The sequence below is a fragment of the Portunus trituberculatus genome, chromosome 48 (assembly GCF_017591435.1).
Source record: "Portunus trituberculatus isolate SZX2019 chromosome 48, ASM1759143v1, whole genome shotgun sequence".
Classification (NCBI taxonomy): Eukaryota; Metazoa; Arthropoda; class Malacostraca; order Decapoda; family Portunidae; genus Portunus; species Portunus trituberculatus.
Window position 1 is genome coordinate 25,537,419 of NC_059302.1, and position 20,000 is coordinate 25,557,418.

The following is a 20,000-nucleotide window of genomic DNA, read 5'->3' on the forward strand; positions in this document are numbered from 1 at the left end:
AGAGAGAGAGAGAAGAAAGAAAGAAAGAGAAAACCATTAAAAGCCAAGATATAATTAACAAAAAGAGAAATATAATTAAACTTTCCTTGTTTGTGTTGAATGCAGAACAGCGGGAGAAGGAAAGGAAGGTTCGTCACACACTGCCTTCGCTTTTTTCCTCGTCTTAACACTTTATTCAACCAGCCACACACACACACACACACACACACACACACACACACACACAGTCACGACACGGTGATACAAGAACGTGTTATTTAAATCTGTATCCGTATCCTGTATTCTGAAACACTTTGCTATCTCACCACGACTATTTCCAAAGGTCACAGAGAAAGAGTATTTTTCTTGTTTACATTGTAGAAATCTTGTTAATCTGTCCCTAGAAACATAAAAGCACCCTTTGATCCGGGAACGTGTCATTTCAATCTGTATCCGTATCCTGTATTTTGAAACGCTTTTGCTCTCTCACCACGAGTATTCTCAAAGGTCACAAACAAAGAGTGTTTTTCCTGTTGACAATGAAGAAATCTTGTTAATCTGTCCCGGAAGCATAAAAACATCCTTTGAAATCCATGTCACTTCAAGTGCTCCAGATTAAGGTCTTTGACAGAAATGCCACCAAAACTGGAGTAATAACACAGGAAAATACAGAAAAAAGGAAAAAATATGAAAAAAGAACACGAATTATATGCAAAAACGCACACACACACACACACACTCACACACACACACACATACGCGCACACGCACTCATGCAAAGAATGAAATAAAATAGAAAAAAAAACGTTACCTCTAACAGAATTACAATGTGTTTGAATTTCATTAGAGCAACAACAACAAGAACAACAACAACAACAATAACAACAACAACAACAACAACAACAACAGCAGCAATGAAGTTTGGAAAAAAGATGAAAGAAAAAATAAGAACAAGAACAGAAACAGGAAGAAAACTAATAATAACAACAACAATAACAACAACAACAACAATAACACCCTCACCAACAACCACATCACCCACAACCCCAACAAGCAAAATACAAATAAACAAACATTCATTCACCACACATCATGACAGTTCCTCCTTATGTAAATCTTCATCACCACCATCACCATCACCACCACAACCACCACCACCACCACCCACCATCAATATTACCATCCCTTCACTCCTGTCCACTGTCTCATTTCCCTCACCACCCGTTTCCTTGCTTCCTCACCTCATCTCACCTCATCTCATCTCACCTCAGCCAGTTCCCTCATCCGTCCAACTCTCCCGTGATAAATCTAAGGCAATAAAAAAAGAGAAGTTAAAGGGAAGGTTCGCGTAGCATCCTTTTCCGTGACCGACGCCAGCAGATCCTATCACAGCACGTTGCCATCGCCATCACCACCACCACCACCACCATCACCAGCAGCAGCATCCTTACCACGGTCACTAAGGAAACACCATTTGCAGAGGTAAACACGTGAGAGAGAGAGAGAGAGAGAGAGAGAGAGAGAGAGAGAGAGAGAGAGAGAGAGAGAGAGAGAGAGAGAGAGAGAGAGAGAGAGAGAGAGAGAGAGAGAGAGAGAGAGAGAGAGAGAGAGAGAGAGAGAGTCAATTCCCAGATACTATCAAGAAAGGAATAGGGAGACTAGTATTGTAGTTTACAGAGAACAATTTAACATCAAATAACTGCGCCATTCACATCACCAGCTTCTCTCTCTCTCCTCCTCCTCCTCCTCCTCCTCCTCCTCCTCCACCTCCTCCACCACCTCCTCCGCCTCCGCCTCCTCCTCCTCCTTCTCATTGGACTAAGTAATTGAACTGTATAGGACTTAAGCTGCATAATCTTTTTTAATCTTCCAGCTGATCTGTTGTAACTCTACATGTTTTGAGAGGGAACGCAACCTTTTTCCTGGATTAAATGATGGGAAGATACAATTGAGCTGGTTTGAATGTCACTATATTAAATACTGTGACGAAGCTGGCATTTGTTCTATCACTGGGAACACTAAGAGAAGGAAGAAGAAAAATATGAGACAAGAACGGCAGAAGAAAGAAAGGTATTAAGAGGAAACGAAAGAGGAAAAAGGTTAGGATGGAGAACTGAAGGAAGAGGAGGAAAAATAGAAAGGAGAAGTGAAAGAGAAGAAAAGTAGATAGGAGAACTGTAGGGGAAGAGAGATAGAAAAGTAGAACTTAAGGAAAAGAAAAAAAGGAAAAGGAGAACTGAAAAAAGGAAGAAAGAAAGAGAAACAACTGAAGAAGGAAGAAAGATAGAAAGGAGAACTTGATAAGGGAGAAAGGTAGAAAGGAGAATAGAAGAAGGAAAAGACGTGGAAAGGAGAACTGAAGAAGGAAAAGAAGTGGAAAGGAGAACTGAAGAAGGAAGAAAGGTAGAAGAGAGAACTGAAGAAGGAAGAAAGGTATAAAGAAGAAAAAAAAAAAAAAGAGGAAGGTGCACAATTTGAAGGCAGAATAAAAAAACGTGATTATACAATACACCTTTTCAATATGTGTACAATTTCTCATTCTTTTCTATTTTTTTTTTTTTTTACAATTATATATTTTTAGGAAGTCTTAGCAATATCTTCTACGCGCATTTCTTAACAACCTTTCTTCTTGAGGCATTAATCTTTAAACTACTACTCTTTTATAAACATGTTAGTTATCTTAAGCACTTTTATTTCAACAATCATTATGGAAACAGTTTTTTTTTTTTTTTTGCAGCAATCTACTCTTTTCTAGGCAGTGTTTCTCCCTTCCCTCCCTCAAGGCCCGTGGTTGCGTGTGCCGCGGCTGTGTGCCTTTAGCAGCAGCCTGGCATGATAGCACAGTCCCGAGGGATGCGCCGCGACCCATCCAGCCGCTTAAACCTTCACAGAAATGGGTCAAGGCACTATAGTATCCACTCTCTCTCTCTCTCTCTCTCTCTCTCTCTCTCTCTCTGGGAATTATGATCGTGGTAATTGTAGTTAATATTTCAACTATTTCCTGCATGCTAGCAATATTAAAAGTTTGTATTTTATCCATTTTTCTTTTTTTTTCATTGTGAAGAAGAAGAAGAGGAGGAGGAAAAGAAGGAGGAGAAAAGAGAGAATGACAGGAACAAGGCAAAGAGAAATAAATGAACGGAACAACGAGGAAGACAATGAAAAACAAAAACAAAAATAACAACAAGAACGAGACGAAAGACTAGAATAAAACAGACAAACACAATAAAAAAGAGAGAAAATCGGACATCACACACAAAAAATAAAATGACAGACAAAAAAAACACTAGCAAAAAAAAAAAAAACAAGAAGCCAATAGGAAAACAAAATACCCAACACTAAACCAAACTATCGTACACTAAACCAAACTATCGTACACTAAACCAAACTATCGTACACTAAACCAAACTATTGTACACTAACCCAAACTATCGTACACTAAACCAAACTATCGTACACTAAACCAAACTATTGTACACTAAACCAAACTATCGTACATTAAACCAAACTATCGTACACTAATATCCACAGTTTATGCAGCCTTCTTTCCCCCCAAGTGACGGCTCCAGCGGGTTCTTTATTCCTAGTAGCACTGTAAGGCGCGTCGAAAGTAACCTTCCACCCCATACAATACTGAGGAAATGGAGGCCACGGGGTAGTAACAGGAAACGACGGAGGGAATGGAGACGAGAGAGAGAGAGAGAGAGAGAGAGAGAGAGAGAGAGAGAGAGAGAGAGAGAGAGAGAGAGAGAGAGAGAGAGAGAGAGAGAGAGAGAGAGAGAGAGAGAGAGAGAGAGAGAGAGAGAGAGAGAGAGATGGGGGAGTAATGTTGAGACAGAAAACAAGAATGAGAAAGAGGAAAACATGGAAAAAAATATCAGAAAGAGGAGGACGAGGAGGAAGAGAAAGAGGAGGAGGAGGAGGAGGAGGAGGAGGAGGAGGAAGAGAAAGAAGAAAAGGAAAAGAAGCAGAGAAATATAATGAAGATGATAAAGAAGAAAACGAACAATAAAAGCAAAATTAAAAACGAAAAGATACTAGAGAGAGAGAGAGAGAGAGAGAGAGAGAGAGAGAGAGAGAGAGAGAGAGAGAGCAGCGAGTGAGATGGGATGAAAGGAGTTGGCAAGTATATAGGGAAGGAAGAAGAACGTTTGTGACAGTCGGCTGAGAGTGGTAGGAGTGGTAGGAGTGGTGGGAGTGGAGTGGAGTGGTGGAGTGGTGGAGTGAGGATGGTCTGGAGGGAGTGGAAGGTATAGATGACAGGCAGTAGAGTGTTATACAAGCTGAGAGGTTCAGGCTAAGATGACAGCAAGGAGGGAGTGAGAGACGAGTAAAGTTGGTATACTGAAACGCTTTGCTCTCTCACTACATCTAGTTTCAAAGGCCACAGAGATGACGATTGTTTCTCCTGCAGTAGATTATCTTGTTAATCTGTCACTGGTGCCATAACAACTTAAACATAACGCATTTATTATTCCTTCCAAGACATTTTATTTTACTCTTTAATAACTTTCACTTTTAAAAGCCAAAAAAGAAGCTTAGGCGGGTTTTCAAGAGTTTTCCTGTTGATATCCTAGAAAGGTTGTAAATCTGTCATTACAAACATAAAAGACTCTTAAAATCCCATGTAACTTCAAATAAAGCCTTTTGAATGTAGTGGAATAGCGGCGCAGAGATGTCTCACAATGCTGTTCTAAAGCCCAGGATGTGTAAAGCCGAGTGAATCAGAACATGACAACAGGGACTCATAAAGAGACAGAAGGCCCGGGCGGATCATTGTAGGTAATTCAGCCTTGTCCATCCATCACTTCCTCTCCGTAAATCTACCTAATGTTATGTTATACCTCATCGTTCACCAAGCATTAACAAAAAGGACGTATGTGTGTGTGTGTGTGTGTGTGTGTGTGTGTATGTCAGTACAGATGAAGATGGTTATTGTTCACTTGTTTTCTTGTACTCTTCTCTTTAAACGCTTACTCTTTTTTTATAATCTCTAAGTTGGATAGTAAAAGGCTCATTCCAGACAAAAAATGAATAAATAAATAAATAAATAAATCATTTTCTTTTAATTTATCTAAGACTTTTCTATCTCTTCCTCTCCAGTCTTAATCTCCTCAAAGTTCTCTTGAAATGTAAGAGAAGCAGAAAAAAATATACATAACATAACATTTTCCTTTCAGTTCTCTGGTGCTGTTTTCTCTAGCTACTCTTCTCTATTGAAGTCAATTTTTACCCGTCTCACCTCAAGTAGCCACACTAATGATGAATATAATGTCAAGACGAAGGTACACTGACTGTCTCTGAACACTCCTCCTTGAAATTGTATAAGCATCACGAGAGACTTGAGACATTTACCTCCATCAACCTTCTCCTCTCCTGATCTTTCCTCTCTAACCTGTCATAATATAATCTAACCCAATTTAAAAGCATCACGTGAAACAAGGACGCAAGACAATTTTTCACAAGACTCTCCATCCTTTATTTTCCTTGCTGTCTTTTCTCCATAACTTAAATTAATCTTTCTGACATAATGTAGCTTACTTTATCCTAACAATTACTACCAACACCATCCTTCTTTCCTTCCTCACTTCCTCACGTCCTTCCCTCAATGTCTCACAGTAACCTAATCCAACATAAAACATAGAAATAACAAAAAAGAAAATATAATCACTCCAAACACTTCCTTCCTTCCCTCACGTGCTCTCCTTTTCGTCCTTCCCTAACCTTACCCAACCCAACCTAACTTAACTTACTCTAAACTACCCTAACTTAAAGTAAAAGCATCACATAAAGAAGGGATATACTGCAATTTCTCCAAACACTTTACTTCTTTCTCTCGTCTTTTCTCTCCCCTCCTTAACATAATGTAACTTAGCTTACAATAAACTAACGTAATTTTTTTTTCCACGTAATGTAATTTAACTTAAGAGCACAGTAGCAATTAAGGAGAGAAGTCAAGGTCAACCATTAACTTCCATACTTCCTTCTTTCCTTCCTTCCTTCCTTCCTTCCTTCCTCCTCCTCTTGCTTGTCTTTTTTCGTCTCCTTCCTTAACCTCACCTTAACTAACCTAACCTACACTCAATTAACTAAGCTTAGAACAACAACGTATACAAGATTCCAAGACAAGTTTTCCGGACGTCTTTCTTTTTCCCATCACTGTCTCTTCTAACCTTATCTAACCTAACCCAAACCTAACTACCACAAACTTATCCGAATTTCACTTCAACAGATCAAAACAAGCAAGGTTCTAAGACAAATTTTCCAAACAATTAGTTCACTGTCTTTTCACTTACCCTAACCTGAGCTAACTTAACCTAACATATTCGAGCTTCGCCTCAACAGATCATTACGAGCAAGGTTCTAAGATAATCTTTCCAAACAGTTTATCTCCTTTACTCAATATCTTTTCATTGACCTAACCTAACCCGACCTAACCTAGCATAATGAAACTGGCACTAATCTTACCTAACTCAGCTTCAATCGATCACTACATTTAAGATTCTAAGACAAATTCTGCAAACAACATCTTTCCTTATCTCAATCTTTACACCTAACCTAACCTAACCTAACCCAACCTAAACTAACCTAACGTAACTAGCACCAATCTTACCTAACTTAACCCCAACAGATCACGACAAGTAAGATTTTAACATGCAAATTTACCAAACACTTTCTTATTACCTAACCTAATCTAACTTTTTCACGCTACCTGACCTAACCTAACCAAACTTAAGAAGCAATGAAAACTCTGCTTCTAGATTCCTTCCCCCTACTGGTCTTCCTCTTCTGCCGACACATACAAGTCCTCCTCTTCCTCCTCCTCCTCCTCCTCCTCCTCCTCCTCCTCCTCCTCCTGCAGCGCCCACACCAGATCGGGAAACCCAATTATCGACTCTTTAAAATTCTACCTCTATTCACCATTCGCTGCTCCCAATGTTTTTTTTCTTTTTTACCACTGCTATCTCTCTCTCTCTCTCTCTCTCTCTCTCTCTCTCTCTCTCTCTCTCTCTCGATGAAAAGAGTGAAGAGAGAACACAACCGTCATTTTATTTCCCTTACCGCTTGGCTGAGAGAGAGAGAGAGAGAGAGAGAGAGAGAGAGAGAGAGAGAGAGAGAGAGAGAGAGAGAAATAATACCAAACCCGAAAAATCCTTACAAAAACAGAGACCGTTCAGAGTATAGAGGAAAGTCAGTCTCTCTCTCTCTCTCTCTCTCTCTCTCTCTCGCACGCTCGCTCCCTCGCTCTAAACCAACGAAAGCAGTAAAGCAAACAAGAAAATGAACACGCAAAGACAGACAGGAAGCAAGGAAGCAAGGAAGTAGGAAAGTAAGCAAGCAGGACGAAAAAAGAAAGGAGAGTAAACTTTAAATATAAAATCCAAAAGTTATGAGGAAAAAAAAAGAAAAACAGAAAATTAAGAAGAAGACTCCCAATGGACTCCGTGGGCTTAAGAGACTCAGGTGAGGCAAATATGTCGTATTTTAATGGTCTATAATGATTCGCTAAGATACAGTGAGTGAGCGGAGAGAGAGAGAGAGAGGAGGGAGAGAGAGAGGAAGAGCGAGAGGAAAGGTACGTTAGGTAATAGGAGAGAGAGAGAGAGAGAGAGGGAACAACAGGGGGAGGAAAGGGGAAATGGGGAAAGGGGGAAAGACGCGCTTGATTGGAGTAGTGCAGTAGCTTTGATTCTGTTCCACTGCACTGTTGTTTGTTGTTTGTTGAGGATCGACGGGTGGTGGTGGTGGTGGTGGTGGTGGTGGTGGTGATGGTGGTGGCAGTATTATTGTTTAGGTTATCAATATCTTCTTCATTGGTAGTAGTAGTAGTAATAGTAGTAGTAGTAGTAGTAGTGGTAATATTGGGTAGTGTTTGCTGGAATTGGTATTAAGAGTTCTAAGAGTAAAGAAAGTATTAGTGTAAACATCAACGGTATTAGTAATTGCAGTTGGAGAAAAGGGAGGAAGAGGAAAAGAGGAAAAATTGTGGTGGTAGTAGTAGTAGTAGTAGTAGTAGTAGTAGTAGTAGTAGTAGTAGTAGTAGTAGTAGTAGTAGCAGTAGCAGTAGCAAGAGCAGTAGTGATAGTAGCATTAGCGGTAGCCGTAGCAGTAGCAGTAACAGCAGCAGCAGCAGCAGCAGCAGCAGTTATAGCAGTAGAAGTAGCAATAACAGTAGTAGTAATAGTAATAGTAGTAGTAGTAGTAGTAGTAGTAGTAGTAGTAGTAGTAGTAGTAGTAGTGGCAGTAGTAGCAGTAGTAATAGCAAAATTTGTAGTAGCAACAGCAGCAGCAGCAGTAGCAGTAGAAGTACTCGGGATACGATACTCGTAACAAAAACGAAAGTAAAGAAAACAAGATGAAAGGCACACAAATGGAGAGATACAATATCCATTCGATACAAAGATTGATTTTCGTTCGCAGGCGTTGATGAGAGCACCGTGAGGACGCAGGAAGCTTTGCCACGACCAACTCCTTCCCTTCACTGACCTTACCCTTCACAGTCACCACGCAACGAACACAAACACACACTCCATTAACTTCAACTCCTACATGCAAGTACAATATGAAGTTTGTTTTTTATCTTGTAACATTGTTTCTAGATATCTTTGTATAAAATTATGAGAGATTGGTTGATTTTTTTTAAGTTCATGAAAATTCTGTAAATTCACTATAGTTAAAAAAAAAACTCACTACATGACGGAAGTTCAACTCTTGCTAGAAAAGACGAAGAATTGTTTACCTTGGAGGAATGTGGAAATACGTACAGGAGGGAAATGGAGTGTGGAGGTGGAGGAGTTGGAGATGAAGGAGGAAGTGGTGGTGGTGGTGGTGGTGGTGGTGATGGTGGTGGTGACAGTGGAAGATTGGAGATGATGATGATAGGGCAAGTGAAAGACGGATAATGTGGTGGTGATGGTGGTGGTGGAAGGTTAATGTCGATGGTACCGGTGACGAAGAAAAATGAGGTGGACGCGTAGTAGAGGCGATGGTGGTAATGGAGGCGATGGATGGAGGTTAGTGGTGGAGGAGGTTAGCAAGTACCAGTGGTGGTGGTGGTGGTGGTGGTGGTGTAGAGCAGCAGCAGCAGCCAGTCATAACAGAACGCAGCTTTAAAAATCATGTCACCTTCCGGAGCTCTCTCTCTCTCTCTTTCCTCTTTCTCTCTCACTACCTAAACATAACACTACTACTACTACCACCACCACCACCACCACCACCACCACTGCAGAACATAGCACCTGACAACACAACATCAACACCACCACTTGAAAATCAATCATCTGAACCATTTAACCTATTCACCCTTAAACACACACACACACACACACACACACACACACACACACACACACACACACACACACACACACACACACACACACACACAGACCACGGAGTCTTGAAAACAGCCTTAGATAAACGAGCCGCAGCATTAGTACTCACCTTCGTCAGTAGAATATGAGAGAAGGATCGGGTAGCGGCGGCCGGCGGCAGTCTCCCTCACCAGAGACCTCGCCGGGGAGATGAGATAAAGTACGTGCGTGCGTCCGTGTAAAAGTGCATGTGCGTGAGTGCGTGCGTGTGCTTTCAGACGTGCACCATCATCACCACCGCCTCACCCACTTTCCAGGAGACACTCAAGGGAGCACGCACACACACACACACACACACACACACACACACACAGACAGACACACACACACCCTTCCTTCACCCCTTCCAGTATATCATTCCAGTAACATCCAAAAAGACAAACTAATCCATGATCTCCACCTTCCAAAAAGGAAAAAAAAAAGTAGAGAAAAAAACACACCCTCAGTTAGTATTCGTCTTGCTATCTCGCTCTCTCTCCTTTATTAGAGTTTTCAAAAAGGGGAAAACGAGAAAAAATATACCCAAGGAGTGAGTGAGTTATCCAGTAGAGCCACAGATTCTCGTCACACCGCGAGCACAAGACGCAGTGGTAGTCTCGCTTGCTCGGGGATGAGGACACGAGAGGAGAGGAGCGCGATCCTCCCTTCGTGGCGGCCAGAGAGAAACTACCCAAGTCGGAGCTTGAGTGAGGGAGGAGCAGCCCCCCTTCCTTCCCCGCCCTGCCTCTCCTCCCATCTCCAGGCCGCTGCGCTGGTTGGGGGGATGTAGAGGGGTATTCCGCCGGCAGGAGCAGAGGAGGAGGGGGGCGATAGAGACACAGAGAGCCAGCCCATGAAGGAAGCAATGAAGAAAGGGCGTGATAAAGATGGTGATAGCTGGAAGTCGGGAGAAAACAGTAAAAAAGAAAAATACAGAAGGCGAGAAATAATCCCGTACGAAATATAAAAGTGAGGATATAGACAAGAGCAGACAAACGACGTTCAATAACCACAAGGCAACGAGCGAATCACCTCGTTCCGAGCCACGCAGGAAGGGAGGCTGGCGAGGGATGGGAAGTAGTTAGAGAGTTCAAGGAGAGGAAAGGATGGGATGGGAGGAAAAGAGAAAAGGGTGGGAATAAAAGAGATAACAAGGAAGAGGGAAAGGGATACAGTACAGAGAAGGATGAGGAGGAGGAAAAATGCAGTGAGGAGAGGCATGATAAAGAGAAGGAGAGAGAAGACAGGCACAGCTGAACTCTCAACTGTTATCTATACACGCGCACACACACACACACACACACACACACACACACACACACACACACACAAAAGGGAGTGATTGCAAGTATACACCTGAACCTAAGTTGACTGAACTCCCTTAAGTGGTATTGTGAGGAGGAGGAGGAGGAGGAGGAGGAGGAGGATAAGAAAGAAGAATAAAGGACATATGAAAGTATGAAAAGCAAATGAGAAGAAGTTAGAGAGAGAGAGAGAGAGAGAGAGAGAGAGAGAGAGAGAGAGAGAGAGAGAGAGAGAGAGAGAGAGAGAGTGTGTGTGTGTGTGTGTGTGTGTGTGTGTGTGTGTGTGTGTGTGTGTGTGTGTGTGTGTGTGTGTGTGTGCATGTTAGAAGATTACGTAAGACAACAAATATCCACTGATACAAACAATAAAGCAAACAATTAAAAGAAACAACAACAAACAAAAGTAATTATGAAGTCTTACGATGAAGCAAAAGTAAAGAGAAAAAAGTGAGCAAATTACAGAAGAAAAAAGACAAACTAGATGAGTAAACAAGAAACAAAAAAAATCAAGTGAAGGGAAAGCAAGCAAACACAATGTACCTTTCAAAGTCATCATTTTATAGCCACAAAATAAACCAAAAACTAAACATATAAAACATTAAACCATTTCCTTTTTATTTTCCAGTCTTCCTTTCTCTCTCTTCCTTTCCCATGTTCTTCTTTTCACAGTACATGTTTTCTACCTCAGGGAAGATTATAATTTCTAAAAATATATTACATTTCAACAAAACCCTTCAAGGAAATATTAATGGAAAAAAAAAAAACTGAATGGTTAATGCATAAAAAACCCCACCAAACATGATATACCTTTCAAAGCCATCACTCTTTATTTTCATGGCCACAAAGCAAAACCTAACTAAACACAATATTGATAAACCATTTCCTTCTTTACTTCCCACTCTCCCTTTCTCACTCTCTTCCTTTCCCTACCTTTTTCTCTTCACAGTACATATTTCCTACCTCAGGGAAGATTATAATTTCTAAAAAGTTTACATTTGACTTCAACGAAACCCTTATATATCATTAATGAAAAAAGGAGAACTGAAGGGTTGTTGCATGGAAAAGAACACCCGAGGAATCGACCCTTGACAAGACACTCCAGTTACACGACGTTTAATCCATCACGCCGTAATGATCGCTAAGGTACAGGCGGGTGTTGTTGGTGTTGTTGGCCTTCACTCTCTCCCCGCAGCAGTATGACGCGTAATGCCCAGAAAGTTACAAAGCATTCCATAAAAAGGAAAATAATTACTTCCACGTTCTCACTTGTCTTTCACGTTTGTTATCGGGAAGAAAGAGAGAGAGAGAGAGAGAGAGAGAGAGAGAGAGAGAGAGAGAGAGAGAGAGAGAGAGAGAGAGAGAGAGAGAGAGAGAGAGAGAGAGAGAGAGAGAGAGAGCAAGGAATAAGAGTAAAGGCGTACTAAGAGTAGTGACCCAGTGTCTTTAATCTGGATAGTGAGCTTCACCATCTACGAGTACCATTGCAGACCAGAGGTGAAGTACATAACTACCAGGAACATTGAGGTGTGGAGGAGGTGAGCAACATGAAAGAGTACAGATGTGTGTGTGTGTGTGTGTGTGTGTGTGTGTGTGTGTGTGTGTGTGTGTGTGTGTGTGTGTGTGTGTGTGTGTGTTTATTCACGATCGCCTGCTGGTCACCCGTCCAGCTTTCCCCGTTATGGAGCGAGTTCAGATCTCATAGACAGATCTTCGGGTAGGATTGAGACCACACCACACTCCGCACACCGGGAAAGCGAGGCCACAACCTCTCAAATTACATCCTGTACCTACTTGCTGCTAGGAGAACAGGGCCTACATATTAAGAGGCTCTCCCATTTACCTCGCCGCGCCGAGTGTGTGTTTGTGTGTGTGTGTGTGTGTGTGTGTGTGTGTGTGTGTGTGTGTGTGTGTGTGTGTGTGTGTGTGTGTGTGTGTGTGTGTGTGTGTGCGCACGTGGATAGTGAGTGTTCTTTTAGAAATTTCACTAAGAGATACTTTGTATAATCATCTTGGACTTTTAAAACTTTTCTTTCAAAGATTTCCAAAGAAGATTTTTAATTAAGGTACATGTCTGTATCATCAAATAGAAATTTTGAAATTGAAAATGTTTTTCTTTTATTAATCAATGCCCTGAACCTTGTAAGTAATTCAAGCAAGTTACCGATAACAATTTATCCTCTAAGATTAGTGACGTGAAGTGATGAAAAGTATATACCAGTCGATAAAGTATCTTGTACTGTCTTATTTTTCTTTTCAAGTGAAATATGATTACTATCTACATACCATATTCAAAATTCAAAAGAATTTTTCACGGATGAACATGCAATAGTTCGTCTTTCAGTAAAGAATATATTTTATTTTAGATAGAAATCTTGAGATGAAGTATTTCAACTTTTTAATAAATAATGTTCAGATCTGTGAAAAAAAAAATCAATATCTGCAATTCGAAATTTCCCTCTAAAGTTACAGATAAAAAAATAAAACGTTGCAGCAAAATACAGAAAATAGTCCCTACATTAGTAACAGTTCTGTGCACCAGTGGGCGACATGAAAGTTTATCTATCACCTGTAGATTTTCAAAATAATCCTTAGTTTCCCAGCACAAGCCACCTCCTCCTCCTCCTCTTACTCCTCCTCCTTCTCCTCCTCCTCTTCATCCTCAGACAGCTAACAAGAACACGATACTGGAAGGCAGAGGCGCGGGAAGAATTTCTGCAATACTGGAGAGAGAGAGAGAGAGAGAGAGAGAGAGAGAGAGAGAGAGAGAGAGAGAGAGAGAGAGAGAGAGAGAGAGAGAGAGAGAGAGAGAGAGAGAGAGAGAGAGAGAGAGAGAGAGAGAGAGAGAGAGAGAGAGAGAGAGAGAGAGAGAGAGAGAGAGAGAGAGAGAGAGAGAGAGAGAGAGAGAGAGAGAGAGAGAGAGAGAGAGAGAGAGAGAGAGAATTGAAGGATGCAGACGTTGTAGTAAAAGTGCAGGAGAGGAAAGGAATGAAGGAAGGACTCAGATGCAGAAATTGGTGAAAGATACGAGAGAAATACGTAGAGAAATGGAGAAGTAACAGAAAGATTCGATTCAGGAGAACCACGTGGAAGATTCAACAGAAATGCACAAAAGAAAGAATGAAAGAATGAAAGAAAGATAGATAGATAGATAGATAGATAGATAGATAGAAGAAGAAGAAGACGAAGAAATAACAGTTGACAATAATAATACCAAAAATAATATTAAATCCAAGAATAACAATAGAAAAAAAACAAGAAGAAAAAGAACATGAAAAATGCGAGTCAATAACAAGAACAAAAAGTAATATGGCACTAGAAACTCCCAAGACATAAAAAAAGAAAGGAAAATAAAAAATTCCCACAACACTCAAACGAAACACAAAACAGAAAAAAAGGTAAACAGAAAACAAAATTCACGAAAAAAGATGAAAAATAACAATTAAAATTAAAACTCCACACACACACACACACACACACACACACACACACACACACACACACACACACACACACACACACTTATCAATCTTCCTCCTCCTCCTCCTCCTCCTTCTCCTCTTGCCCCTTCCCATGATCTCTCCATTCGTTTCCCATTACCTTCCCTTCCCCATCCCTTCCCATACCCATCCATACACACCCCTTCCTTCACGTCTCTGTCCTTACCAATCCTTCTCCTTCTCCTCCTCCTAACCTAACCTAACCTAACCTAACCCAAACTCATTCACACACACACCTCCCTTCCTGTCTCTCTCCTTACCAATCCTTCACCCTTCCCCTTCCCTTCCTCCTCCTTCTCTTGTCCTTTTCCATCAACAATATATTCGTCTCCCATTACCTCCCCCTACCCATCCCTTCCCATCCCATCCTGTCTCCGTCCGTCACATTTTTTGGTGCCGCGTCTAGTGAACATCCTACATTAGTCCTCCCTTGACCGTGGACGGTGAAAAACGAGGCACTAAATCCGCAATGGTGATCCGGGCGAGGCAGATATGAAGCAATGGATGGCCGCTCTTTTTCCCGTCCAGTCCTTGTATAATTTGGCTCCGTTCATTATCAGCTTAGGGAATTCATCGTGCGAGAGAGAGAGAGAGAGAGAGAGAGAGAGAGAGAGAGAGAGAGGGGAATGGGGTGTATTTCAGTGGTAATTCAGACTCGAGTGAAGAGGGAAAAATTTACTCTGGTCAGGGGATATATGAAGGAAATAATAAAGGAGTAGTTTATTTCCTTTCTCTCTCTCTCTCTCTCTCTCTCTCTCTCTCTCTCTCTCTCTCTCTCTCTCTCTCTCTCTCTCTCTCTCTCTGATTTTTGACACGAGCACCATCTGTTCTGCGTTTACCTCATAGAAAACGGTCTACGCAATTTTACTTTTAGAGAAAATGAGAGAAAATGACGCGTTGTAATGTTTCACCGGATACTTTAATTTTTTTTTTGTAATTGTTGTAATCTGCTTCATTTTAGTAACAAATTAATAACGTTGACATTTTGATTCGTCAGGGAAAGACTACTATTTCTCTATATTCTTCCCATTTAAGTACTGATGACGTAATTAACTCTTTCCGTACTGGGACACATATTTACCTTGAGAATTGCGTACGATTAGACCATTTTATTGACATTAGGAAGAGTCTATGGAGGTCAGAAGATTAATGGCCCCAGTCTTCACTATTTCAATTCCCCCCACCCCCTTGAGTTGCTGAAGCTGCATAAACTCACCAATTAGTAAGCAGAGTGAATATGGAAACGCGTCATGGTACTGAAGGGGTTGATATTCAAATGACAATACATTTTGATGAGCGTGTGAGTGAGTTACTGCGACAATTGTTATAGCGTTGTATGAAGTTATATACTCGAAATAACAACGACAACCACTCTTCTCTATCCTCTCACCTTCTTCTTCTTCTTCTTCTTGCTCCTCTTCTTTACTCCTTCTACTCTTCCACATTATATCTTTTATCCATTTTTTTATTCACTGTTTTTACTGCATCTCTTTATCTCGGTTCCTCCTCTCTTAATTCCCCTCCCCTTTCTTCTTCCTCTCCCTTCTCCTCTTCTTCCTGTTTCCCTCCCCTCTCTTCTCCTTCTCCCATTTTAACACTTAACGCTTCCCCTCCATTCTCTTCTTCCCCTCCCTTTTCCTCTTCTTTTTCCTCTCTCCTTTCTTCTGCTTTAACACCTAACTCTTCCCCTCCCCTCTCTTTTTCCCCTCCCTTCTTCTTTCTTCCTCTTTCTCTCTCCTCTCTTCTCCTTCTCCTCCTTTAACATTTAACTCTTCCCCTCTTCTCCTTCCCTCTCTTCTCCTTCTCCTCCTCCTCTTGTAGTACCTAATTCTTCTCTTCCATTCTCTTCTTCTCCTCCCTTTCCCTCTTTTTCCTCTTCCCCTCTCCTCCTTTAACAGCTAACTCTTCCTCTCCATTCTCTTCTTCTTCTTCCTTCCCCTCCTCTTTTAACACCTAACGCTTCCCTTTCCTTTTCCTCTTCTTCATCCCCTCCCCTCTCTTCTCCTTCACCTTCTTTAACACCTAACTCTTCCCGTCTCTCTCTCTTCTTCCTCCCCACTGTTAGTCTTTCCTCTCCTCATTCTACGTTTTCTATGCAAAATTCTCGTGCTATGAAATCTCCAGCGATGTTCCTGCTTCCATAAATCACACTCAGTCACTCTACCTGTCCCGTGTGTGGCGTTATCACTCTTTTTTCACAGGTATTCCCGTCAGTCCTGTTCCTGCAGCGTGGCGTGGTGTGGCCAGACGCGGCGGCGGTGACGAGAAGAGAGTGGTGGTGATGATGTGTTAACCTCTTGTCTCTCTCTATAATGGTGTGCCAAGAGGGGTGTTTCAGGACATTTATCCCTGTCTTTTGGTTGTTTTTTTCAGTACTGTAGGGAGACTGGCGACTGAGTGGGTCTTTTTTAATTCTTTTTTGTTGCTCTTGGTCAGTCTTTTCCTCTTATATATAAAAATTACAGTTATTGTCTCCTTTAAGTGAGTGTGGGTGACAATTATGAAGAGTAAAGGTCAAGTCTCTAATGAAATCTCTGACTTTCTCGGTGAATTTTGTTGTCATTGGTGGTTTCCAGATGTATATGTTGCTAATTTCCATCAGTCTATCTTTGTCATGCTCAAAGATCTTCGGTGTGTCTTTTTAATGGTCTACTACAAAACATGTTCTTTTCCGTCTCTTTCCTAAACTTAGATTTGTCAAGCTTGAATCCTTAATTTTTGTCTTATCTTTCCTAAACTTAAATTTATCAAGCTTGAATCCTTTATTTCTGGTCTCATCTTGGCTACTGATCCCGAGAATTTCACTAATGTCTCCATTGTTATAACCCCTATACCACTTAAAGACTTCCATCAGGTCCTCTCTTAACTTACGTCTCTCTAAGCCAAGGAATGCAGGAATCATGAAAGTACTCTTGAAAAACAAATAAGATACTCCATTGAACTCTGTCAGAAGTTATCACGGTAAGGTATTGACACGTCTGAGATTATTGGGAAATGATTGAAGTCATCGTCAGGTCTTGAAAATTTGTATACTTCTGAATAAGCTGAAGTGAAGCTGAAGTGAAGCGCCCTTATGCTTATCTAGAAAAACCAGTGTCAAAGATCCCGCAGTGATAATCTCTCCAGTTCACGTCAATGTTTTTTTTTTATGATGATGCAGAGTCCATGTTAAACTACCGATAGTGTACAAGTAAGGTATTGAAACTCATAAATACAGACAAGAATAACCGCTTGTGTGCCATGATGCGTTCCCATATTCATTCTGGTTACTATTTTGATGATTTCGTACAGCTTCAGAAACTCATGTGGGAATTGAAATAGTGAAGGCAGTGGCCATTAATCTTCTGACCTCCACAGACCCTTCTTAGTATCGATAAAATGGTCTAATCGCAAACAAATCTCGAGGCAAAATATGTGTCCCAGTATTGAAGGAGTTAAAAAACATGAATAAGCCAAATCGAAGCAAACCAGAAATTGTCCCAGCAAGGATATTGAAACCCATGAATACGGACAAAAGATGAAAGAGATTGCACTTGTACGTTGTCTTCTTTACCCAGTCCTGAAGAAGTCCCGGCATTATAAGTGAAGCATCCTCGAGTTAACCTGAGAAAAGTAAAGAGTAACGCGGTGTCTTGAGAATCCTTGCCAGCATCTTCATAGCCATTCACAACCACGATGAAATACTACAGTCATAATAGGAACTGTCACAGACTACGACTTGGTATATTTATAAGAGCGAGGAGGAGGAACCATGACACAGCAGAAGTACCAACCTATGCACACAGAAGTACGAGATGCCAACCTATGCAAACATTAGTGATGGTTAGTAATAGTAGAGCAGTGGTAATGGTGGTGGTGGTAGTAGTAGTAGTAGTAGTAGTAGTAGTAGTAGTAGTAGTAGTAGTAGTAGTAGTAGTAGTAGCAGTAATAGCAGTAGTAGTAGTAGTAGTAGTAGAAGTAGAAGTAGAAGTAGTAGTAGTAGTAGTAGTAGTAGTAGTAGTAGTAGTAGTAGTAGTAGTAGTAGTAGTAGCAGCAGCAGCAGCAGCAGTACGGGTGGTGTTAATGAAATAAAAGAAGAAGAAGAAGAAGAAGAAGAAGAAGAAAAAGAAGAAAGAAACAAAGAAACAAACAAGCAAACAAACAAACAAACAAACAACAACAACAACAACAACAACAACAACAACAAGTAGCAGCAGTAGCAGTAGCAGGAGTACCAGTAAGTGCCATAAAATGAAATAATAAAAACAAGCTAATTAACGAATAGATCAGCACAAATTACCTTCCCTGCACCATTTCATAATCAATACTTACTTTCGCATCTTACATCACACAACAATGGATGAAGCTTCCACTCCTATACGTAGACAGAGTTTTTAATAATTTGGCGGACCTAAAAGGATCTCGCCATAATGCTTAATGCCATCTCTCGGTGCCTCTCAGTCCATGGTCTCTCCGCTACATATTTCAGAACACCTCCAGTCTGCAGTTTAGAGTTTCTTTCATAAGATATACACAAGTTTTAATAATTTGTAGCAGCTTTCTTTCGTGCCAGCCAGAAGATTTATTAGTGTTCGGCAAGACGTAATGATATCGTTCTTCTTCTCATCCTCTCGCTGCTAGACACCTTCCAGAAGAACATTGCAACGCTGTATATGCAAATCTTTATAAGGATGTCTCTCGGTTATGTAGTAAGGAGCAGGCAAATTTAACTTAACTCATGTTTTCCTTTCCTTTGTGTGTGTGTGTGTGTGTGTGTGTGTGTGTGTGTGTGTGTGTGTGTGTGTGTGTGTGTGTGTGTGTGTGTGTGTGTGTGTGTGTGTGTGTGTGTGTGTGTGTGTGTGTGTGTGTGTGTGTATGCAAACAAATGCTTTAAATGTAAACGAAGAGAGACCACAGCAGTGAATGGCTGGACGCACTCTAGTTTCCTCTCTTACTCGTTAACATTCATTTTCACTTATGTATACAAAAGTTTGAAGCTTTTCGTGTTATTTCAGATTTCCAGACGTCTGTTTCTGATTGAGTGTAATGGCAGATTTATTCACTCATTTTTACTCACTCTTACTCCATTTTTCACTCGTTAACCTCCGCTTTATTTAATCAGAAATGTAAATCTTCATGTTTCCTCGGGTTACTTATTTCTGAATATGTCATTTTGTGGAGGGAAAGATGGCAAAGCGGTGTTCTAAATCCTCAGCCATCGTAACGCACACCACAGACTCACTGACACATCAGGACGGGCGGCAGCTGATTAGCAATGCAGATTTAAAAAGACAAGAGAATTTCACGAAGCTGTATGAGATCCCAACGCCAAGAAAAGAATCGATTATGTGGTAATAAATTTGTCCTTGCTAGAAATGTGTGTGTGTGTGTGTGTGTGTGTGTGTGTGTGTGTGTGTGTGTGTGTGTGTGTGTGTGTGTGTGTGTGTGTGTGTGTGTGAGTGTGGGTGGGTTGTGTGTGTGTTTTACGTATCATGCTCTGCCAGTAAAAAATGAGAGAAAAAAAAGATAAATCAACATGCAATTCAGTATACAATATAATTACAAAAAAAAAGAAAGGTTGTAAGAAAGTTGATTATACAAAAAAAAAAAGCTGCAAAAAAAAAAAAAAAAGTTAGTTAATTTAGTTTCACTGATGTCTTCATGTTCGTCCTGGGAAATAAATCACATCAAAGGAATATATTATGAAAACAACCTCATACCAAGACAAGATAAATAAAACAACAACATTACACTGCAGAAAATCCACGCGTCACCAAGAACACAAAACAAGTCAGTAGTAGAACAATAACAGAAAAAAAAATCAACTACCTAAATACACCACAACAAAAACCCCATCACCAAATCCCTATAAAAAGAAGAAAAAAAAA

General features: G+C 40.8%; 1 protein-coding gene across 7 annotated transcripts in view; it reads right to left on the reverse strand.

Moving 5' to 3' along the window:
- Nucleotides 1-20,000, reverse strand: part of LOC123498872 (titin homolog) — a 321,603-nt gene that overhangs the window by 284,513 nt on the left and 17,090 nt on the right. For 2 of the 7 annotated variants that reach the window (XM_045246362.1, XM_045246363.1), the window contains exon 1: nucleotides 9,876-10,006. The exons of 2 other annotated variants lie outside the window; for them this stretch is intronic. The gene's annotated coding sequence lies outside the window, so the exon portion shown is untranslated. Of the gene's footprint in view, nucleotides 1-9,423; nucleotides 10,009-20,000 lie in introns of those variants that run through there. 3 more of the 7 variants (XM_045246361.1, XM_045246360.1, XM_045246364.1) reach the window with 3 other exon arrangements.